Source organism: Rhinatrema bivittatum, unplaced genomic scaffold (genome assembly GCF_901001135.1).
Source record: "Rhinatrema bivittatum unplaced genomic scaffold, aRhiBiv1.1, whole genome shotgun sequence".
NCBI classification, from domain to species: Eukaryota; Metazoa; Chordata; class Amphibia; order Gymnophiona; family Rhinatrematidae; genus Rhinatrema; species Rhinatrema bivittatum.
This window is the reverse complement of record NW_021820754.1, coordinates 185,855-210,967: the sequence shown is the minus strand read 5'-3', so window position 1 is coordinate 210,967 and position 25,113 is coordinate 185,855. Positions and strand designations below refer to the sequence as shown.

Here is a 25,113-nt window from a genome sequence, read left to right as displayed (position 1 = left end):
ATTATAAATTATCTAAGAAATATATAAAATCTATATAAGCAATACAAAAATGTGACCATCCGACTTGTTATTGTACTAAAATGAACTATGACTATAGACAAAAACTTTCCAAAAACAAAGTACAATAACATCTATGTGGCTATCATAATAGGCACTTCTGGTACAATATACCTTCTTTTGCCTTATATATAATCATCAGCCAGAGATAATTTTAAATGTTTTAACTTCTTTTTAATTTATGCAAATAAAACTTAACTTAGTCCAAGCCGCAATACAAACTCCCCGACACGGATCCGTGTTCGTATAGTACTGCATCCTTATATCGTGGAGTCTGATAATCCATAAATCTCAGCGGATTCCAATATAACACACACAGGCAAAACTACCAATACAATCTGTACAAATGAATCTGAACAAATACATTAAAAAATACATTTAAAAATGTCTTAATCAAAGAATATTACAAAGAATTGAGGTTCTTACTGAATTACACTTTGAACTGCTAACTAACCACCTAACTGATGGAATACTAATGAAACATATGAGTTTTTAATAGCTTCCTGAAACGAAGCAAATTCTTTTCAGCCCTTATCACGTCAGATAGCTTATTCCATAAGAGAGGTGCCTACTGCACTGAATATTCTCTTCCAGTTTGAGCAAGTTGTAAAAACTTAGGGGGTAACTGAGGCAATTTTCCTGAGGAAGAGTATAAAGAGCGTTTGGTTGTTATGATAGAAGAGGAAGAAACACACGGTGGGGCAAAATCGTACAAACGTTTGAACACTAAGCAAAAGGCCTTGAATTATATATGCCAAGTCATTGGAAGCCAATGCAGTTTTACAAGTGAGGGGGATGGGGTATTGTGATCCCGTGAAGAAACACCAACTACTAAGTGAGCAACGGAGTTTTAATGAAAATTAAGTTTGTTTGCAATGATAGTCTTTAGATCCCAACAAAAGAAAGGCCCCGTATTTTTTTTAAAAGTCCATGAAAAAGTATGCTCCCATTTGAGTGCTATGATCTTCTAAGGGACATCAGCTATTGACCATCTCCGCAAAATAATTAAACTTGCAGGCAATATGTGCAGCGGCATTTTTGGGCAGTGGGTCCCTCATTATGGAATAGCCTACTTATATTGCTGTGTCACATCTCAGATACAATATGTTAACTTTTAGAAAGTACTTAAAAGCTTTGCTGTTTACTGAAGTGTATCCATTGTTAAGTACTAACAGATGATCTTAGGTAGATTGTTATTGTATTAGACTGATATTTCATAGACATGATGAATTAATGTGTTTTATGTCATATATGTTTGTATTGTGTTGTTTTATTAGTAGGATTTTCAAATGATAAGGACAGGCACTTGTCTATATTAGACTATTGTAATTTGAATCTACCTTGGACATCTTATTTGTGAAAGGTAGAATAGAAATTTATTTAATTAAATAAATAATATGACTTGCCTAAATTCACAGGGAATGGGAGAAGTGAGATTTAAATCTTGGTGCTCAGCCCACTGTTGTAACCATTAGGCCATTCTTCCTCCTGATAATTAGGAGAGTGCTCATTAGCTTAGATAACTGGGATCTTGAGGTTCTATTTCAGTTTTCTGACATCAATAGGTTTTGACACACATACATATAATTTCTCCTACTGACAGTTATGATACTAATTCTACATTTAAGCTATTGGCCCTCATATCTGGCTGGGATCTGTTTAACTGAGGACTCACTGCTCCTCCATGGCAGCTGAACCAGTTCTCTGTTGAGTATTGGGTTCATGCCTGTTTGCAATGTCATCCTAACTCTTTAGGGGCTTTCAATGCTGTTGCTTGACAATAATGGATAGGCAGCACAGTAATAGAAACTCTTTCTGTTTTAGAGTCGCGCAAGTACATCTGACATTCTGGTATTTACATGGCTCTGCTGTCAGAGATGTATGTGCATAGGCTCATGTCTCTCTTTGGAGTCAGTCTTAAGCAAAACCACAATCCTTGAAATATTATTTATAGTTCAATCAACTGTAAAAATAGATATTGAGTTCTTGGGTTTTTTTTTTTAAATGTTAGAAAACATGGATGCCTGTTTGGGCTGTTAGTTGAGGATTATGTATTGTTTCTCTAATCAACTTGGCTTTCATTTTTGTAAAGAAAATCTAAGTGCACACTGCTGTAGCTAATGCATTTTGTTTCCAATAGATATTCCAAGAACCCAAGAGAGCAAACCAAGTAGAGCAGGTATTAACAGAGTACTCCAAATGTATTAAGGTAAGAGATCCATGAAGAATATGGTAGAAATAGGCTTGCACAGCTGGAAGACAACTTTTAATAAAAAGTAAAGCCTAGTATTGTAAATAGATGTGCCACAGAGGCATTCACGGAGCGGGATGCCAGTGGCCAGTAGTTAGTGTTCCACCTTCATGGAGTGGAAGGATGGAGGGCTGCTATCTCCAAAAAAAATAAAAACAAACAAAAAAAATAAAAACAGGGGTGGGTAAGAGTATGGGGCAAGGGTGTGGCCTGCTTGTTACAGCAGTTGCTACCCCTAATTGAACTGGATGTCACTTGGATGCAGATACGGCGCTGCTCTCTAAATTGGTGGTGGGGTGGAGGGGAATTAGGGCTGGAGGGTACCGGAAGCCAATAGTAACAGGTGGGACAGAGAAAAAGGGAAAAAAATGGATAAAGTGCGTAGCTTGCTGGGCAGACTAGATGGGCCATTTGGTCTTCTTCTGCTGTCATTTCTATGTTTCATATAGTATAATATGGTTATGTACAGATTGACATTTGCAGCATTAGGATTGACAGGATTCTTACGGATGAGCTTTTTGGTATCCTGATTGAGTGAGAGAATGGATTCAGCTGCTTTTATCTTGTAGGATTTTGACATTTCACAGTTATGGCCTGAGCTAGCAGCAGTTAGTTGGATAAAAAGCAGGAGGTGCAATCAGCACTGTTGCCCATTCACCCCCACTACCTTCATGGTACACCTCTCCCTCTTCCATTGCCTTTCTCACCATTATTCTTCTTTGTTACCTGTTTGTCTCTGTGGTCTCATACTTTTCCCATTGATAGCATGGCTGAATCAGCCAAATCTGTCTTGGGCTGTCTGTCAGGCCCGGGAAGGTGGAGCTTTCCAAAGCTGTTACACAGAGTTCAACTCTTGCGGCTGCACGTGAGTTCCCTCGCAGGAAAAACAGATCTCCTCAGTCTGTTATTTCCGTGCAGGGAGTGCACGCGGAGCTCTCATCGCCTCAGACAAGAAGATTTTTCTACGATGGAAACAAAAAAACAGAGTGGATTCTCAAGACAGAAAGGAAGGTAGAATGCCCCAGGCCATCGGGGTTCAAACCCTGTGCCTGTGGAAAAATGTCGTTGACGGATGGCCACTCTGCCTGTTACATGTGTCTGGGCCCAGACCACGATCAGGCTCTCTGCAAACACTAAGATGTCACCCAGGGCGAGACGCCAACAGGCAGAAAAGATTGAAAATCTGAAACGGGGTAAAAGTTTGAAAGCACCCCCCCCCCCCCCCCCCCCCCCCCCCCCCCAGAATCCCCACTCTTCTCCGAGACCAGAGAAACAAGTGAGGCCGATTCAGAAAAGGGCAGCTTCTTTAGGCCCTTCCTCCTCAGGCTCGGGAGTCAAAGGGCGAGAAAAGATACACACAGGCCTTTGGGCACATGGGGTATCCAATCCGCGTTCGACACAACCCCCGCGAGCGTCGAGAGCGTTGTACGATTCATCATCCAGTGCCTCGGAGCGCCCACATAAATCGAAGCGGGCACGTTCTTTACGTTGACGCACCTTCCTGCGCTGACGTACCTTCCAGCGCTGATGCAATTTTCGGCACCAGGAAGCTTGTCGACACCGACGCATTTACCAGCGCCGACACTAAAACAGACACACCCATTAGAAAGGGTGAAAACATTGCTGCATCTACACAAGAAAGCCCATAAACGACAGTCATAGCACTGCAGATTTCCCTGGAACTACCAAGAACGATGGGACGAAGGTCACTCACTAACAACTGGACTACTTGAACACAGACCAGCAAAAACATACTAGTAAGAGGAAACATACAGAGCACCCCACACACTTTGGGTACATCTACACCTGTGCATCACTTGTCACAACAACGAGTGGAAGAGCTGGAATCTCTATCGCATAGCTCAACAATCTCCCTCTGCTGCCACACAGCTTCAGAAGAAGAATGGTTACAGGTCTCCTCTCACTTCATCTCCATCCTCGGCATCCTCTTTGCAGATTTTCTCAGAGGCCTCATCAGGGTCACACACCCGACAAGACGATTGTAAGGTTACAGGAAACCATACATAAAAGGAGAGGCGCAAGGGAAGAGTTCCCACCACAACCGATAACACCAGTTCAGGAGATCCAAAAAACTTACTTCTAACCCACCACGATTAGAGCCACCATTGGCCTAGTACCTCCTCAAATGCCAGAACTAGCACAACAGGCTCTGACTCAGATTCCACTGCTCCGTTTGGGCTTTTTGCTTCACTACAATCAGCATATCAACTTCCACTGCCTCACCCATTGGATCGTCGCAATCTCCTTCTCGTTCAAGCGAACAATCTCCACCTAAAAGTATTTCTCCAGGATCCCCAGTTACTAACCTCCCAACACCTGTCCTGCCGGAGCAACAACATCCACCTTTACAACCGCAACAACCAATTTCTATCCAGTCTTCTTCTATATACCAGGCTAATAACTGCCTAGGATAAACCTATGTTTGTATCTTACAGTTTTTGTTGATTTATATATTTATCTCTCTCTAATTGTTTCTTAGTTTAAACTCTGTACTGTCTTCCATTGCCCAGGTTTTATGCTCCCTGTTTAATGTAACTTTACTTTCTACCTTGATGTTAATTGGTTTCCCCCTCAGTTACATTGTAAACCGGTACGATAAGACCTAGTCTTGAGCATCGGTATAGGAAAAGAAATTAAATAAATAAATAAATAAATAAATTTCCTCAACGGGATACCCATCCGATCCTCCTGAAAAACCACAGGAACTTTACCCACCCCTGGAAGACCTTACTTACCCAAAGTTTATACATAAGGTGGGTTCAGCTCTCAATTTGGAAGTACAAAAGGTACCTGACCCTCGTTCAGAAACCCTGGGTCTACTGAAGATCTTTGACCTTCCCACTGAGCCGACTAGTTTACCATCTCACAGTGTACTAGATTCAGTGCTCAAGAAATTTTGGGAAACCCCTTTCAATATCAGTTCTGTGTCTAGAAAGATAGACCTCAAGTACAAGATGAAACATTCACCATTCTACTCAACCCCACAATTGCCACATCAATCCATAGTCATTGAGTCAGCTATGCAACGTGCTAAGAAGACTTGAACACACTCTAATAATCTGCCGGGTCGAGATCATAAATACTTGGATGATTTTGCCAAGAAATCCTTCCAATCATCAAAGTTAACCGCACGTATTGGACACCACCAATTTTACATTGTCCAATACCTGTATGACTGCTTACAACAGGTAAAAACTCTTCTACCACCTTCAGATTCGTCTTCCGGTTTCCAACCAATCCAAGACATGGAGGAAGGGCTATGCCACCTTTTACGAGCCATTTATGAATCATTTGAAACATCTTCACGTAATTCTGTGTCAGCGATAGCGGCGCATAGAATTGCATGGCTAAGATCAAGTGCAATACATGAAGATGTCCACGACAAGCTGGCAAACCTTCCATGTCGGGGAGACAATCTCGTTGGAAACAGATTGCAAGAAACAGTCTCCCAATTAAAGGAGCAGTCAGTGGTGGTACAATCACTGGTTAACCCCACATCATATCCCACATTTCCCAAGTGTTTTTATCCACCATTTAGGAGACAACCATATCAAAGGAGACAATACAGGCCGTATCCACCATACCGCCTACCTTCCTATCAGCAGCCTCAATGTTCTCAGCTTCCTCAACAGCAAAGCAGACGTGGAAGGCCTAGAGCCCAACGTATGCAGGCTCAGGCATCAACTTCTACAGCTAAGACTCCATCCTCTTTTTAAAGGTAGAGGGCCATCACCGCAAACTATCATAGCGGGCAGAATTACATCTTTTTTCCATGCTTGGAAGAAAATCACTATAGACCGCTGGGTATTAGACATAGTGCAACAGGGCTATCGCCTTCATTTCACATCCCAACCACCCCTTCCCTCTTTAACTTATACCAGGCAGAACAAGAAGAACCAATCACACCTAGCACAGGAAATCATTAAACTACTCAGACAGCATGCAATACAACCCCTCCCCCATGCATCATGGGACAGAGGTTTCTAGTCCCCATATTTCCTAATTCCCAAGAAAACGGGGGATTTACGTCCTATCTTGGATTTGTGTGAATTGAACAAGTACCTGGTGAAGGAAAAATTAAAGATGGTTTCTTTAAAGTCCATCCTGCCTCTTCTGCAACCCAATGATTGGATGTGTTCACTAGATCTGAAGGATGCCTATACACACATCCCAATGCATCCGACATCATGGCGTTACTTCTGATTCCAGTTCAATGGCAAGCATTACCAATAGAAGGTACTACAGTTCGGTCTAGCGGCTGCACCCAGAGTGTTCACGAAATGCATGGTAGTGGTGGTGGCTCACCTCAGAAAACTAGGAATTCAAATATTTCCATACCTAGACGACTGGCTTTTAGTAGCTTCGAACCCAAGGATTCTACAATCGCATGTCACGCAAACGATACACTGTCTACAAACATTGGGACTAGTAGTCATTTTCCAAAAATCCAGTCTCAATCCATCACAAACTTCAGTTTATTGGAGCTCAGCTAGTAACACATCAAAGCAGAGCTTTCCTTCCACAAGACAGGAAAACCAAGCTCAGAAAACTACTAAAGACCTTAAAGAGGACACCGCGACCCACAGCGTGTCAAATCCTTACAATTCTTGGGCATATGGCAGCAGCCATATATACAGTCCAAAATACTCGTCTTCACATACGAAGGCTTCAATGGGGATTAAAAAGACAGTGGTCACAACACAGTCAACCACTATCACAAGTCATTTTGCTAACACACGAGATGCAAGTGGACATAGATTGGGTGATTAAAAAGACGAACACTCAAAAAGGGAGCCCTGTTCAGGGTGCTACCTCACAATGTGGTTCTCACAACGGATGCTTCGCACAAAGGTTGGGGAGCCCATCTCGATCACCTCGAAACACAAGGTCAATGGTCCCTGCGAGACACCAAATACCAGATAAACCTTCTGGAACTCAGAGCTATCGGAAACGCACTCAAGGCATTCTTTCCACAATTACAGGGCTGACGAGTAATGATCTACACAGACAATCAAGTAGCCATGTTCTACATAAACAAACAAGGAGGGGTCAGGTTCATGGATCCTGTGCAAAGAAGCGATCCTCATACTAGAGCGGGCGGCTCTTCATTCAATTCATCTTCAAGCGACTTACCTAACGGGAATTGTCAACACACGGGCGGACAGGTTAAGTCGTATCTTTCACCCATACGAATGGTCTCTGCACCAACAAGCGGCAGACAATATTTTCAGTCGCTGGGCTGTGCCACTCATAGACCTCTTCGCCACGGACCAGAACAAGAAAGTACGCAAGTTTTGTTCACTCAGACACAGCTTTCACAGAATTTTCTCATTCCCTGGAAAGGAGGACTAATGTACGCCTTTCCGCCGATTCCTCTACTCACTCGCACTCTCCAGAAGTGCATACAGGACAGGGCAGAGCTCATTGTGATAGCACCAGCATGGCCCAGACAACCTTGGTACGCCTACCTACTCAACTTGTCCACAGACGACCCAATTCAACTCGAGGATCGCAGTGACCTACTATCACAGGATCAGGGCTCTTTCTTACACCCCAAGCACAAGTCGTTGCACCTGACTGATTGGAGATTGAGCAGTCATTACTAGCAGACATGGGAGTATCCCACGCTGTACAGGACATAATACTTTCAGCTAGGAGGCCGTCCACACGACGTAACTACCAGTTCAAATGGAGATATACTGCGTGGTGTACACAGAACCACTTTGACCCGAGACGCTGCCCACCTGAATTACTGTTAGAATATCTACATACATTATATACAGCAGGGCTTGCTACAGCATCAGTAAGAGTTCATTTGAGTGCTATCGCGGCATTGCATGTCCTCCATAATGGCCAGTCGATTTCCATGCACCCGATAGTTTCCCGATTCATGACGGGCTTAGCTCATCTTTGACCCCCAGTGACAAAACCAGCAATTCCATGGGATTTAAACATTGTACTTGAACAGCTCATGTTATCTCCATTTGAACCTATGGAATCTTCCCACATAAAATACCTTACGTAGAAGGTGGTCTTTTTGATAGTTACTTCTGCACGAAGAGTCAGTGAAATTCAAGCATTAGTTCACTACAGTCCATACTTGTTGTTCTACCACCATAAGGTAGTTCTTCAAACACATCCAACTTTCCTACCGAAAGTAATTTCGGCCTTCCACCTTAACCAATCTATTGAGCTTCCAACATTTTTTCCAAAACTGCATAAAAATGAGAGGGAACGACTACTACATACCTTGGATTGTAAAAGCGCTCTAGCTTACTACAAAAGCAGAACAAACAGTGAGTCCAGATCCTCTCAACTGTTCCTCACATTCAACCCAAATGCTCCAGGATGACCTGTAGCCAAAAGAACTATTTCCAGCTGGATTGTTCAGTGCATAAAATTCTATTATGAAAAGAGGGGATTACAACTCTCTTCCACTCCGAATGCCCATCAGGTAGGGCAGTATCCACTTCCACTGCCCATCTGAGTCACATTCCATCAATTGACATATGTAAAGTGGCGACATGGTTCTCTTTGCATACCTTTACAGCATACTTTTACTGCCTGGACCAACAATCAATAGACGACACCAAGGTCGGCAGGGCAGTACTCAATACCCTGTAGACACTAACGTATCACTGGCTGTCCATAGTCATACGTCACGCTACAGATACAACGAATAAAAATACTTCCATAGCGTGACCAGTTAGCTTGGGACTCTCAAGACAGCATGGCTGATTCAGCCCTGCTATCAAAGGGAAAAAGCAAGTTTGCTTACCGTAAACGGTGTTTCCGTAGATAGGATGAATCAGCCATGCTGACCCGCCCACCTCCCTGCACAGCCAGGTACAGGGCTTAACTAAAGCTATTGCTATATCACAGACTGAGGAGATCTGCTTTTCCTGCGCGGGAACTCACGCACAGCCGCACAGAGTTGAACTCTGTGAAACAACTTTGGAAAGCTCCGCCTTCCTGGGCCTGACAGACAGCCCAAGACAGCATGGCTGATTCATCCTGTTATCTACGGAAACACCGTTTACGGTAAGCAAACTTGCTTTTTATTTTTCATGGTACAACTCACATCACAGTATTTACACATGAACCATGATCGGCCTGAGGTCTGATGAGATGACCCAGTGGCTATGGTGTCTGAGATCTATGTTTTATGTTCTGATGCTGCTACTTTCCTCTTGAGATGTCCAGGGCATGAAGGAGCTCAAGATATCACTTTATTGATATCCATCAGGCAGAGGAGCCTGTTGGGATCTTATCGATATGCAGGAGCTAATGCTCAGGGATGGGAAGGCCCATTTCTGTATATTTTTCAGTGCTGGCAAAAAATGGTAACACCTAAGGAGATATTGTATATTACATTTTTTAAGCCCTTCCATATAGCCAATTGCAGCATTTTGAATCTAATTAAATCATGATGGTTTTATGCTGGTTTAATTGTAGTATTGATTTAGATTAATTGATAGCTGTCAGTGCTTTTGTTTTCAACTATTTTTTCTATTGACTAGCAGGTGTGACTCAGCCATATTTCTTAGTGTCTAGATAGATGAATCCAGAACCATTGGGTTATGCACCTCTACCAACAGATGGAGATGGAGCAAAGCTGACATTACAGTACATATACCCCTGCAGTGACATCAAGCCGCCAGTATTCTCTGTCTCCAGCAGATGGTGGACATGCATCTCCCTTCTGAGGATTGCTTTAAAATTTAGGAGAAAAGATCGAGGGGTTCTTCCTTGTTCGGTTCAGATCCCACTCATTTTGGAATTTTTGCAAGATGGTTTGAATAAATGGTTGACCCCTAATTCATTAAAAGTACAGGTAGTGGCTCTTGCCTATTTCAGGGGATATGAATGGTGGACCCTTGTCGGCTTATCCAATTGTGGCCCATTTCTTTCTTTCTTTCTTTTTTTTTTGTAACTCTTTATTTATTAAAGTTTTGGCATACAATAACATACAGTAACGTATAAACACCGCTCAAGCATTATTTTAGGCAGGGAGAGAAAGAAAATAATTTTCAATACGTGCATTGCTAGAAAAGGTGCAGGTACATCAACAAATAAGATACAGTAAAAGTATATACAGACTTAACCAAGATGCTGATGATAAATATCTCAAATCAAATTATATTTAAAGGTCGGACCTTTCAACGCATAGCAAATTTTTTCCAAATCAGCCACTACTTTCACCTGGGATCTCCAATGATATATTTTTGGACTAAAAAGTGGCAACCGTGTATCCAGCAGCCAATAACAATTGAGTAACCAGTTTGCGACTTTTCAAAGGTATGGACGAACCCGTCCATCTTCCCAAGAGAACCAATAAAGGTGTAAGATGTACCAGGAACCCCAATTTATCTGTAATGTCCTGCGTAATTTGTGACCAAAACAGACAATCGTGGGTAGCACCACCACATTTGTTTATAAGAACCTCTCTCTCCGCATCTACACTAACAAAGAGAACTTGCCTCAGGTATAAATTTAGAGTAGTACATTGGCGTATGGTACGTCCTGTGAAGTAGTTTGATCTGTACGTCTTACACAAATAGAAATGTAGTGTGCAGCCTGCCAGATAGTCTTCTGGGCTTTAGCTTCTAAATTTACCCCCAGATCCACATTTCAAGCCTCTATCAAAGCTGGAGAAGTGGTAAAACCATATTTACCCACCAGAATGCCCCTGTACAATAAAGCAATACCCTTCTTCTTAGCTCCTGAGTCACTCAGATATTTCTCTATGCCATTCAACTGCCATAATGGTTTAGCCACATTATAAAGCACTCCTTAACAGAAAAAAGGAAGCTTGCAACTCTCAAACTCACTTTCAAGCTCAGAGAAGTCTATAAAAATATCATCATCCCATAAATCGGAAAGAAGAACCAACACTTTATCTCTCCAGTTTCAAAAAATAGGAGAAAAGGTACAGGTAGCCAAAAAAGGGTTCTTGAATATAGGCACAATAGGGGATAACCTCCCTCTGTCCATACCCAAACATTTCTGAACCTGGCCCCAAACTATGAAAGTATGAGCAATAATGCGACTAGACCTACTTATTCTACGTCGTAAGGGGGAAGCAGGAGCCAGAAACGGGAGTGTAGGTAAATTAACTAATTCTTGCTCTTTTTCCAATCCCAACCATGCCACATCTCCACCATGCAACCACTCATGCATTTCCACCAATCGGGCCACCCAGTAATAAAAACGAATATTGGGCAGGGTCAAACCACCCTAAGATTTGGGAAGCCATATAGTGTTCTGTTTCAACCATGCCCTACATTGTTTCTAGACAAATTTTAGCATGGCCTTATGCAAATCATCAAAGTCTTGAGCAGGCACATTACAGGGGAGATGTTGAAAGAGATAAAGCAGTTTTGGTAACATAGACATTTTTAATAAGTTAATCCGACCCACCCATGAGACTGATAAATGCTCCCAATCCACCAGGTCTTGTTTGATATGGTTAAGCATGGGACTGTAAGTCTTATGATAGAGATCTTGAAGTTTCTTGGTAGCCTGAACACCAAGATAGGTAAAACCATTCTCAACTCTACGAGAAAAAGATAGGCCAGCAACGGAAATTTATTAACGAGGGGTAATAACTCTGATTTATCAAAGTTAACCTTATACTCTGAAAGTTGGCCAAATTCTTGAAGAGTAGCCAATAGCGCTGGGCCTGATAGTCTTGGCTTAGTTAAATAAATCAATACATCAGCGTAAATGGAAATCTTATGCATAATCTTCCAGAATGCGTACCCTGAATCTGCGGATTTTGTCGGACCGCTCTGACAAGGAGTTCAATAGCTAAGTTAAAAATAAGTGGAGATAAGGGGCAGCCCTGTCTAGTGCCTCTACCAATTGAGAAAAAAGAAGAAAGGTGGCCAGTAACCAATAACTGGGCCCTGGGCGATCTATACATAGCAAGAATCCAGGCAATGAACCTATTTGGTATGCCCACCTGGGTTAGGACTTCGAAAAGGAAAGGCCATGACAGCCTATCAAAGGCCTTTTCCGCATCCAAGGATTGTACATTGCCAGAAATACCTTTTTGTTTAGCCAAATGGAGAATATTAAACAAATGCTTTGTGTTGGAAGTAGATATCCTCCCTTTAACAAATCCAGTTTGATCAGTATGAATTAAACAAGGTAATACTTTCTCCAAACGCATTTGCAATACTTTTGCCAATATTTGTATATCCGAGTTTAAGAGGGAGATAGGGTGGTAGGACTCGCACAACGCTGCATCTTTCCCGGGTTTGGGTATCAAGAGAATGTTAACATCAGCCATTTCACGCAGCAAGTCCTCTATACCAGCATTATTATAAATTGGATGCAAGAACTAAATAATGTCAGGGAGAAATTTTTAAAAAAATTCAGTAGGGTACCTATCCGGGCCTGAGCACTTCCCTTTGGGTAATTAAGAAATAGCCAGTTGGATTTCTTGTAATGCACTAGGTGCCATCAGCCTCTCAGCTTGGTCCTTGGAGAGCACAGGCATATCTAGATCTCTAAGAAAACTGATATCCGCAGTAGAAGCTGAGGGTCAGATCAATGTATATTTCAGTGAAAAATTGAACAAAAGCGTGTTCTATTTCTTGAGGTATGGCTGTAACTGAACCATCAAGCTTTGAAAAAAAGATTTGCTCACCTTCCTCTTAAAGTGGGTGCCCTTCTGGCTAGAGCTGTGAAATGCTAAGGGAAATTAGGGAAGCTAACCAAATTGGTAGTGCAGTAATAATGGGAGATTTCAGTTACCCCAATATTGACTTGGTAAATGAAACATCAGGACATGCTAGAGAAATAAAGTTCCTGGATGGAATAAATGATGGTTTTATGGAGCAATTGGTTCAGGAACGGAGAAGAGAGGGAGCAATTTTAGATCTAATTCTCCGTGGAACACAGCATTTGGTGAGAGAGGTATCGGTGGTGGGGCCGCTTGGCAATAGTGATCATAATATGATCAAATTTGAATTAATGACTGGAAGGGGGACAAGTAAGTAAATCCATGGCTCCAACGCTAAACTTTCAAAAGAGAAAGTGAGAAAATGAGAAAAATAGAAGAAAAACTGAAAGGAGCAGCTACAAAGGTAAAAGTGTGCAAGAGGTGTGGACATTGTAAAAAAATACTATCCTAGAAGCACAGTCCAGATGTATTCCACACATTAAGAAAGGTGGAAGGAAGGCAAAATGATTACCGGCATAGTTAAAAGGTGAGGTGAGGTAGGCAGCAGACAAACCAGTATCCAAGTCCAGGCAGGGGTCGAGGCAGGCAGTAGACAAACCAGTATCCAGAATCCAACAAAGGTCAAGGCACACAGAAAAGGACGCACAGCGAAGCAGCACCAGCACAAGCAAGCCTGTAGCCAAGTCAAGAAGATGCTGTTCAATGCTGTGTTAAATCCCCCAAGTTCCTGCGTGGATGCCAGACATGCTGAGGGGGAGGAGCCACAACAGGGAGCGCATCCTGCCGCGCTGCTGCGGGGAGACGCCAACAGTCATCGCCGCGCCACAGAGCCGCTGGATTGGTATAGGTATCAGCAGAGGGTCTAAAGCCTAATGTGCACGGTCTAACTTCAGTTTGTTGCCTCGTGTATATATATATATATATATATATATATATATATATATATATATATATATATATATATATATATACACGAGGCAACAAACTGATATATATATATATATATATATATCCTGAAGCTGCCTCGCTGCAGCTTCAGGATATCGGGTAGCCATTTAGAAAAAAATTCCACTGCATCATTACCTTCCGCTCATTCTGAATACCCAGAACATGAATGTTACATCTCTGTGAGCGGTTTTCCAGATTGTCCAGTTATTCCAGAACGGCCGTGTAATTCTTATCCAATTTTTCAATTTTAGCTGCAGTTGTAGCCGCCATTTCCAGGTCGACAATGCTGCCATCTTGAGCCTCCTGACGTTCAGCGTGTTCTTTCGCACTCTGAACAAGACTAGCCACCTTTTCCATGATAATGTTCATGTGAGAGTCCAATTTGCTGGAAATTTTCTCCACAAAATTTTCTAGCAGGTCTTGGAGTTGTTCCGATCCTACCTGCAGCCCAGAAGGAATAGCTGTGAAGTCATCCTCCGAGTCTTAATCTGCCTCTGCCAAGGCATCATCACTTTGCTGCATGTTGGTCGAGCAGGCCATAGGATTACAGTCCTCTGTTTTAGATTTAACGTCATTATTGGCCTACAATGCAGGGATAGATCTCTTCCCTTTTCCTTTTATAGGAGGTATAACAATAGTAGAAGGTTGGATGTTTGCAGAAAATAGACATAAAATGCAGATAGTAGCAGGAGCGCAGCTAACGTGCATTCTTCCAGCTCATGGCATACCCAGAAGTCTTAGAGCGCCCATGGCCCGTTTCTTGAAAGGAGTGAAACATCTTCATCCTCTCTTTCAGTTATCGGTGCCCTTGTGGAGTCTCAATCTGGTTTTGGATTTCTCAAGTGAGTTCTACGTTTCGACCAATGCATAATTTATTTATTTATTTAAAATCTTTTCTATACCGTCGTTTAGTAGAATACCGTCACAACGGTTTACATATAGGCACATATAGTAAATTGTACATGCAACTGTTCCTATTATTAGAAATGGAGGTGCCTGATGATCTCGGTAACATCGTTTCATAGTAATGGCTAAGAGTTTAGTGATGATTAATCTGACCTGTGACTTAAGATAAAGACTGTTACATTATACATTTAATTTAAAAGGTGCAATAGACAAAGCCATGACATACATACATAAAATGTGCTAGTGCTGTATGAAGATTTTATGTGTACAGCGTTTTTCTCTTTCTCGCTCTCTTTGTGGAAAGGCTTCTCTAAAGAGCCATGTCTTTAAGCTCTTTTTGAAAGTCTTGAAATCTCTCTGTAGTCTTATCTCTATGGGCATGGTGTTCCATAGTAACAGTCCGGCCAATGATAGTGCTCTTTCTCTAACTTGAGTTAGTTTTGCAGTTTTTACTGAGGGGATGGTTAGGAGGGCTTTGTTGGCGGATCTCAGGTTTCTGTTAGGGACGTGGACGCGGAGTGCTGTGTTTAGCCATTCAGCCTTTTCGTCATGGATTAGTTTATGTATAGTGCAAAGGGTTTTATATTTTACCCTGTATTCAATTGGCAGCCAGTGTAGTTCAGCTAGTGTTTCAGTTATATGATCTCTTTTTCTTTTTCCTGTCAAAACTCTTGCGGCTGAGTTTTGGAGTATTTGGAGTGGTCTTAATGTCGTGTACGGTAATCCTAATAGTAAGGCATTAAAGTAGTCAGTGCTGGCAAATAGTAAAGCTTGTAGGACAGTTCGGAAGTTAGTTTGATTTAGTAACGGTTTAAGTTTCCTGAGGACCATTAGTTTGGCATATCCTTCTTTGACTTTTAATGATATGTGTTGTTTGAGGCTAAGTTCTGTGTCTATTATTACACCGAGGTTCCGTACTTTCTCGGCTATTCCAATTTTCTGATTGTTTTTTAGTAGGATCAGGGATTGGATGACTGTCATGTTTTTTCGTTCAAGATGGAGGAATTCAGTTTTCTCTATGTTGATGATTAGCTCCATTTGGTTTAGTAGCTGTTTAATAATGTCAAGGTACATGATTGCTAGGTTTAGTGTTTTTTCCAGTGAGTCTTCGATTGGTAGTAAAATCTGAATATCATCGGCGTATATGTAGTGTATGATACCCAGTCCAGCTAGGAGATGGCACAGTGGAAGTAGGTAGATATTAAAGAGTGTAGCTGAGAGTGCTGATCCTTGTGGTACGCCAGTTACTAGATTTATTTTCTCTGACAATGCGTTTTTTATTTGAACTTGATAATATCTGTTACTTAGGTATGATCTGAACCAGGCTTTAGTTTTTTCCTTTAATCCAATTTCATCGAGACTATTTAGCAGTATGTCATGTTTTACTGTGTCAAAGGCAGATGATAGGTCGAGCATTAGTAGGATGTAATGTTTCCCACTGTCAAAGCCTCTCATTATGCTATCAGTCAATGAGAGTAGTAAGGTTTCTGTGCTGTAATGTTTGCGAAATCTGTGCTGTGAAGGGTAGAGTATATTATTGTTGTCACGGTGTTCAGCTAGTTGTTTCTGGACGACTTTTTCTATTAATTTTGCTAATAGTGGAAGATTTGAGACTGGTCTGTAGTTACTCTGTATAAGTGGGTCATTGTTTTTTTTTTCTTTATAATTGGTTTAATTATTTCTCCTTTTAGGTTATCTGGAAGGGATTCTTCCTCTAAGGAGAGGTTATGATTTTTGTTAATGTCGGGGCGACTATGTTGGCTAGTTTTTTTATGTCATTTGTTGGTATGGTGTCAATTACATGTGGGACTGGGTTTATCTTTTTTATCATGGTTTCAACTTCAGGTTCTGTTATTTCCTCAAATGTGGACCAATGTGTACTGTTTCTTATGTGCATTTTGATTTCTTGTTTTGTTGTGTTTGAAATTTTGTTTTTGAGGTTTCTAATTTTGTCATTGAAGTAGTGAGCTATTTCGTTGCATTTGTTTTCAGGTAATTCTGTTGTGTTATTGGTAAGGTTTTTTACTATGGTGAATAATGTTCTAGGATTATTTGAAAATTTTTCAATTTTTGTTCTATAGTATTTTTTTTTGTCTCAAGGATTGTTTATTTGTAGTAGGCTAGGTGTTTTCTAGGGATGTGAATCGTTTTACGACGATTAAAATTATCGTCCGATAATTTTAATATCGTCTTAAACCGTTATGAAACACAATACAATAGAGATTCTAACGATTTATCGTTATAAATCGTTAGAATCGTGAGCCGGCACACTAAAACCCGCTAAAACCCACCCCCGACCCTTTAAATTAAATCCCCCACCCTCCCGAACCCCCCCCCCAAATAACTTAAATTACCTGGTGGTCCAGCGGTGGTCCGGAACGGCAGCGGTCCGGAACGGGCTCCTGCTATTGAATCTTGTTGTCTTCAGCCGGCGCCATTTTCCAAAATGGCGCCGAAAAATGGCGGCGGCCATAGACCAACAGGATTCGACGGCAGGAGGTCCTTCCGGACCCCCGCTGGACTTTTGGCAAGTCTTGGGGGGGTCAGGAGGCCCCCCCCAAGCTGGCCAAAAGTTCCTGGAGGTCCAGCGGGGGTCAGGGAGCGATTTCCCGCCGCGAATCGTTTTCCGTACGGAAAATGGCGCCGGCAGGAGATCGACTGCAGGAGGTCGTTCAGCGAGGGTTCCGGCGCCTCGCTGAACGACCTCCTGCAGTCGATCTCCTGCCGGCGCCATTTTCCGTACGGAAAACGATTCGCGGCGGAAAATCGCTCCCTGACCCCCGCTGGACCTCCAGGAACTTTTGGCCAGCTTGGGGGGGGCCTCCTGACCCCCACAAGACTTGCCAAAAGTCCAGCGGGGGTCCGGAAGGACCTCCTGCCGTCGAATCCTGTTGGTCTATGGCCGCCGCCATTTTTCGGCGCCATTTTGGAAAATGGCGCCGGCTGAAGACAACAAGATTCAATAGCAGGAGCCCGTTCCGGACCGCTGCCGTTCCGGACCGCTGCTGGACCACCAGGTAATTTAAGTCATTGGGGGGGGGGGGGTCGGGAGGGTGGGGGATTTAATTTAAAGGGTCGGGGGGGGGTTTTAGCGGGTTTTAACGATTTTAGCGGGTTTTAACGATTTTAACGATTTATCACGATATTTTACCCCCCCCAAACGGCAACAATACGATTCCCTCCCCCTCCCAGCCGAAATCGATCGTTAAGACGATCGAGGACACGATTCACATCTCTAGTGTTTTCTATATCTAGTTGTAGTTATTGACCTTGAAAACGGTGTTTCTTGTGGCAGTTTGTTCTGTGCTTAGAATATACGAGCTGCAGGTCTGGTCTTGCCAGGAGCCGTTACTTTGAGTGACTCTAGGAGCGATACAGCTGCGTACTGTTCCTTTCTTTTTGCCAAAAGTGGTCTCGGATTTTCACTTGAATCAGTCCATTTCCCTGCTGTCATAAATCTGCTGCTCGGAGTTAGCAATCTGTTATCGAGCTCCTCCTGTAGGGGGAGGAGTTAGCAGTCTGTTTTGGCTCTCCTCCTGGAGAGGGAGGCGTTAACAATCTGTTATCAATCCTTGCTGCTAGGAGTGGTAATCTGTTATGAGTCCGCCAGGGAGTTAGCAATCTGTTATAGGTCACCTTGCCAAGGGGAAGAGCTAACAATTGTAATACTCCGTAGGCGGAGTTAATGATCTATGGTGGATTGGCTTCCCAAAGAGTGGCAGTCGTACAGTACCGCTCTAGTAGTGTAAGGAATGACACTTGAGGTGAATTGTTGAATCCCTGGGCCGATGGCAGATGACAGCGCCCTCAAGAGGATATCCTGAGAGGAACCACTGGCTAGGCTGGAGCATGGAGACAAACACAGATAGTTCTTTATTAGACAGGAAGTAGAACCACCAGAGGTGGCAGTAGTGAGCTGATGTGCCCGGCAGGGCTGAAGTCCCTCTGATACTGGAATTGCGGTCTCTGGGTTGCTGAGCTGTAGAGAGAGACCATAGGTAGTGAGTAGATAGGGTATGCTGGAAACATAACCAGTAGTAGATGATACACTCACAATTGTAGATATCAGTAATGGCTTCTATGCAACAGAGAGTCTTCAGTATATTCAGGAACAGGAGCCGTAGGCGAGTGCTGGTTCCTATATGCAGTCTGGAATGAGAACTCACGATATCTGTGTTTGAGATGGCTTATGGAATAGAAGAGAGTCTTGGAGGGTTTTAGTAACATAGGCCCTCATGGAGCGAGTACCGGTTCCTATCTGTAATCTATAATAGTAATGCACCAGATATAGTTATATAATAGCTTCTGATATAGAAGAGAGTTGAGAAAGGATTTAGGAACATTGGCCCTCGTGGAGCAAGTACCGGTTCCTATCTGCAATCTGTAATAATGACTCATGATCTCCATACCTGCATAATGTCTTAGACAGAAGGGAGTCTTCGGAGATTAGGAACATAGGCCCTCGTGGAGTGAGTACTGGTTCCTATCTGTAATAGAACTCACTGTGTTCACGTCTGCAATCGCTTCCAGGTAGTAAGGAGTCTTCTGAGCATTCAGGGTTGTAGGCCCTCGTCGAGCGAGTACCGGATCCCGTTTTAGCAATCTGAAATCAAGAAGAGAGAGCGGGGCCCCCGAGGAGCAGGTACCCCTAGGTAAGGTGGTAGAGGCAGAGTAGCGGAGGATGAAATGGGTCGGAATGATCCCCGCAATCAAACCCCTTGCTAACTTGATTCGTAGTAGCAAGCAAAGACCTTTTAAGCTGGAAGCAGATGACATCACTACGGGGGAACGCCCCCGAGGTTCGCGTCCTTGCCGGTACAAATTCTGGAGTGCGCGTGCGCACCCGTACGCCAACAGGAACATGGCGGATCTGCAGCGTCAGACCAGCCTGGGGATTCCAGGAAGTACGGTGAGGAGAAGCCGTGGCAGCATCTGTCCATCAGACCCGAAGGGAGTCGCCTCTAAGGTAGAGAGGGTGGAGCGAGGGCGAGAACAGGCACAAACGCAACACCTGCTATCTCTGGATAAAGAGATGGGGAGGAATATCATCTGGAGTGATCCTTGGATGTTATGAGACATATCGTGAGTTATCTGGAGGTTTCTAAACCTTTCAGGAAGATGAATTGCCTGTTTGTCCTCCATGGTGGAGGTAAATGGGGCGAGCCGGCTTTGCTGGATTAAGGATGACGTCATGGCTGCATTTGCGAATACTGAGCAGCTATTGCCTAATCAGGTTAGGGCTCATTCCACTAGGGCTCATGCAGTGTCATGGGCGGAGGTTAGATTATCTCCCATCGACATTTACTGAGCTGCGATATGGTCGTCTTTACACACCTTTTCCAGGTATTATCATCTGGAGGTGTAGGCCCAGGAGGATGCAGCCTTTGTACATGCGGTTTAGACTGGTCCCTAGGCAGCCTCCCGCCTTATTCGGGAGTAGCTTGAATACATCCCACTGGTTCTGGATCCATCTGTCTAGACGCTAAGAAATGAGAAATTACTACTTACCTGATAATTTCCTTTTCTTTAGGATAGACAGATGAATCCAGCTTCCCACCCTTGGCTGCTGACTAATTGTGCTATGGTCCTCCTGCATGTCTTTGTGATCCAGGGGTTACTGGTAAGATTGAATTTAGTCCTTGGATTCATGTTAATAAATTCTTTGTCTGAGCTTAGTGTTTCCTATTGACTGAGTAATGGAATGGTTATCTAGTGTTAATCAAGTTTTTGTTAGTCTGTCCACAGTTGGCTTTTGCAGAGAATACTGGCAGACTGATGTCACTGCAGGGGTATATGTACTGTCATGTTAGCTTTGGTCCATCACAATATAGTAGTCCTCCTTCCCTCTAATTCAGAAGACTATATTCTCTCAGATGCTAGTAGAATGACCTTCAAACTAGGCATCATTGGTACGTGTTACCACACTGTTACTCAGCCTTATATATAATCATCGGTCATGTTATGGTAGCAATTCATTATATGTTCATTCTATATTTTTTTAATTTTTCATTTGCAGTTAAAATATTCAATCTCTATTGCCCAATTGAAACGGAACTTATCTTAATTATTATGGGCTTAAAATGTTACTGCAAACACATGTACATGATTGCTCCTTTAAGAAGAACTATTAAAGTTTGAAATGCGGTCCTATGTTGGACATGTGATCTTATGACATTTCTCGGCATTTTTTCAAGCTTCAAATAATTAAGATAAGTTTCATTTCACTAGTGAAGAATTTATTTAACTCATGAAGTCCGGAGAGAGAGATTGGAACATCTCCTATAGATGGAGTAGTTTTTCCTACATGTGGGACTATTCAGAGTCCCCTAGAGGTTCATACTTCACTTCAGGGACTCCCAGTAGTGGAAGCATGTCCACATTCTGAGGTGGTAGATTCACCCCATGTAGTGGAGTCTCTTCATGAATTGGAAGGGAAATCTGTGGAATCAGCCCATTTTGCCTTCCTACCAGATGTTGCCCCTTGGACCACAAATGTCTCCTCAGACTCCCACATTGTCTGGATCCTGGCTCACTAAACCCATGTGGTCGGAGGAGGAGGATTTTACAGGGATTCCTTTAGATCCTTTACTGGACTTGCCTCAGCATACCTCTCCTCTGTAGGGTCTCAACGACTCATTCTTTTTGAATAAGCTAGCGAAGATGTTGTCCATCACTGTTAGAAACAAAAAGGACCTGAGGATGGATGCCTTCGGACTACTTCTGTTTGTACAACCTCCATCCTGTGTCCACTCCAGTGCATATCCTCCTTAAAGACTTGCAGATGAGGATGCGGCAGTCTGTGACAACATCTCTGCTAGTGGTCTGAAGGATGAATCTGAAGTATATAGTTCAGGCCAACTTCTGTTTTGTGGTAGTTCAATTACTGCAGCATGCTGTGGTGATGGAGTCCACACTGTAGCATTCAAAGCACACTTGTGATCACTTTTAACACGCCTCTTGGGAAGGACCCAAAGGCATTAGATGCATTTGGGAAGAAGGTCTTCAGGGAGCCATGCCCAACATGCAAATTGTTGTTCATCAGTTGTACATGATGTAGTATTTGCACGTTTGTGTGTGTAAAAGCTGAAACCTTTGCTAGAATCATCTGACCCTGGTCATGGTATGTTGAGTCATGGAAGATGTGGAAAAATATGAGAAGCATCTTATCCATTCCATATATGAAGCATTTCACCAGAGCCAGAACAGCTGCTGCTGAAGGAGCATGAAGGCTTGCCTGGTTGTGAGTGAGTGGCCTTGGTGAAGATGTACATAACTGTCTGGTGGATGTACCCTGTACAGAAGACAGTTTGTTCGGAGATAAAGTGAAGAAGATGATGACTTTGATTTAAGGAGCATCAATCCTAAGGTCATTGGCAGCAGCAAGCAGGGGACTAACAGCATGATGGCAGTACTTCTCTTATAAGCATCTGTTCTTCCAAAGACATCGTTTTCAACATCATTAAACTCATCCCACCCTCCAGCAGTAGCAGCTACCCGCTAGAGGTTGGCAGAGGGAGGTATGAACCAAAGACAGTCACAGCCTAAGACTGGGACCAATTTTTGACACCCTTAAGGCCTTTCTTCTCACATCCTGTGGGGAGAGGGAGAGGTGGGTCAAGTTCATCTTGCCAGAAATGATCCATGTTATAAAAGACAAGTAGGTCCTGAAAATTGTAGAATATGGCTATCACTTCTCTCACCCTCCTCTGAAATGACTGATATCAGTCTTCAGTTCTGACCCCTCTCAAATTACTCAACTACAGCTGGAAAATAACATTTTTCCTTCAATAGAAGGCGATCAAGCTTATACCTTCAGAGGAAAGTGGCCATGGATTCTATTTCTGATATTTTGTAATCCCCAAGAAGTTGAGGATTGAAGCCAAGCAAAAATTGTTGGTTTGAGAGAGGTTCATAATGAATTCCCTCCAAACAGTTCTTCCCTTAATTGAAGGACGGGATTGGATGTGCTCTCTGGATCTGAAAGATGCTTGTATGTGCATTACCATTCACCTTGTCCACCAGAAGTTCCTCAAGTTTGTGGTGATGAGTGTGCACTACCAGTATAAGGTACTTCATTTTGGCCTCTGTGTGGCCCTGAGTGTGTTCATAAAATGTCTAGTATTCATGGTTGCACAGCTTTGTTGATGGAAAGTCTGTATATACCCATATCTGGACAATTGGTTGGTGATTGGTCCATTTCAGACAGGAGGTTTGGAGTCCCTCGATATAACCATTCAGCTTCTCTAGTTCCTGAGTTTCTTCTCAACTTCTCCAACTTGGTCCCGTCTCACAGAATTTAGTTCATAGGAGTCTGAATAGAAGCACTTCAGGACAAGGTGTTTTTTTCCCATGGAAAGAGCCAGAGTGTGCTGGTTCTGGCAAGGGGCTTTCTGCAGCAGGAAAAGGCTTCCAAAAAGTCGGTCCTAATTCTTCTCAGGCACATGGCTGCAGAGTGCATATAGTTTCTCTGACCAATCTGTACATGCAGTGTCTTCATCTGGCCCGCCAAAGCCAGTAGGATCAGCTATATCAACCATTATCCCACAAAATCTCTAACTCTCACGATGAGAATCTGGAAATTCTAATTATGGGTCTTCCGCTACACTTTCCAGTGTATCAAGTGACTCTGTCTATTGCTGCTTTCACTAAAGAATGAGGAGTGCACACCAGTGCTACATGGACCCAAGGGTCGTAGTCCCTAGTGGAGAGTGATCTACAAATAAATCTTCTGAAATTGAGAAATGTCCATTATGCTTGAAGAGCTTTCTTTTTCACTTCTTTCAGGAAAGAGAATCTTGATCCAGACAACCAGGAGCTATGTTCTAAGTGAGAAGGCAAGGAGGCAAAGGCTCATGTGCCCTTTGCGAGGAAGCCGTCTGAATTTGGTCATGGGCCAGTCATCACAATACTTTTCTCCAAGAAACCTACCTACTAAAAATACAGAATACAGCAGCAGAGCATCTCAATAGAGTACTGCAGTTGCACAAGTAGTCCTTGGATGACTTATTCACTCACTGGGGGAACACTGGTAATCTATCGTTTGCCTCAGAGGACACCAGGAAGGTTAAGAAGTTCTGCTTCATGTATCCCATTAGCTACAGATGAGCTCCTAATGCTTCTGTATAAGACTTGAGTGCAGGTCTACTCTATGGATACCTGTCAATTCCTGTCCTTGCTACGACTATCCAGAAGGTAATTTTCATTGCAGTAGCCTGGTCAAGATAAGTGTGGTATCTGTTTTGTTCATCAGTTCAATTTGATTCCATTGGGGACATTTCTGACTTTTATCACACAATAGGATGGCAGGCTCTGCCATTTGAACCTGCTATAGCTTGTCCTTACTGCATGAATGTTGAATGCACTGTAGTGTCCTCTTATTCCCCACTAAAGAAGTGGAAGATGTTTGATTTCAACCAGAAAATCTACAATTTCAATGGTGAGGGACCAACAAGGTCGATCCTTTCTCCTATGGCCCGAGGGACATTCTTCAATACCTGCTCTTCTTCATGTCCTATTGCAGTTAAAATTCACCTCAGCGCCATTGTGGCGAATCACCAGCAGATGGTAGGGCTCTGATCTTTTTTTTTTTCTTTCTTTATTGAATTCTAACAGTTACTATCAAGAATATATATATACTTGATTAGGAGGGAAAAAAAGGCAATAATCACAAGAAAAAAGGACAATAAAGGAAAACAGTTGCTATGATAGTCCACAATTTGGAGAGAGAAAAGAGAGACCCACCAGAAAAAGAAAAACAGATACGGATACTCGTTTTATAGCTATGATGTTACCCTAACATTGTAGCTATCGAGCAGGGATGTTAGTTCTAGTAACAAGAAGAGCTTCAAATTGCTTAGGATCATAGAAAACATATCTGGTATCACCCAATCTTAACAAGCATTTACATGGGAAATGTAAAAGAAAAGAAAATCCTAAGGAAACAGCTTTCTCTTTAAGAGACAAGAAGGTTTTCCAACGGGCTTGTGAAACCTTGGGCTCTGATCTTTTTTTTGCCCATTTAATAACAAAGTTCATGAAAGGAGTTTTGGTATTCTAAGCCTCCGTTCAGTAAACCTCCAGTACCTTGGGACCTCAGCAGAGTGCTTGCTCAGCTCATGAAATCTCCCTTCAAACCTCTTGAGTCTACTGTGTAGACAACAAGTCTTGAAGAGAGAATAACTTTGGGCAAGCAGTTTTGCACAGCCTGTTCACCCAGTAGTCCACTCTCCTCTAGTGGGGG

At 42.8% G+C, this 25,113-nt stretch overlaps 1 protein-coding gene across 1 annotated transcript in view; it reads left to right on the top strand.

Annotated features, from left to right (window-relative positions):
- The first annotated feature begins 2,188 nt into the window (after window positions 1–2,188).
- The window catches only part of LOC115082083 (ATP-dependent DNA helicase DDX11-like), a 59,904-nt gene continuing 36,979 nt past the window's right edge, over window positions 2,189–25,113 (top strand). Inside the window, exon 1 of the mRNA XM_029586349.1 lies at window positions 2,189–2,266. The gene's annotated coding sequence lies outside the window, so the exon portion shown is untranslated. The remainder of the gene's footprint in view (window positions 2,267–25,113) is intronic.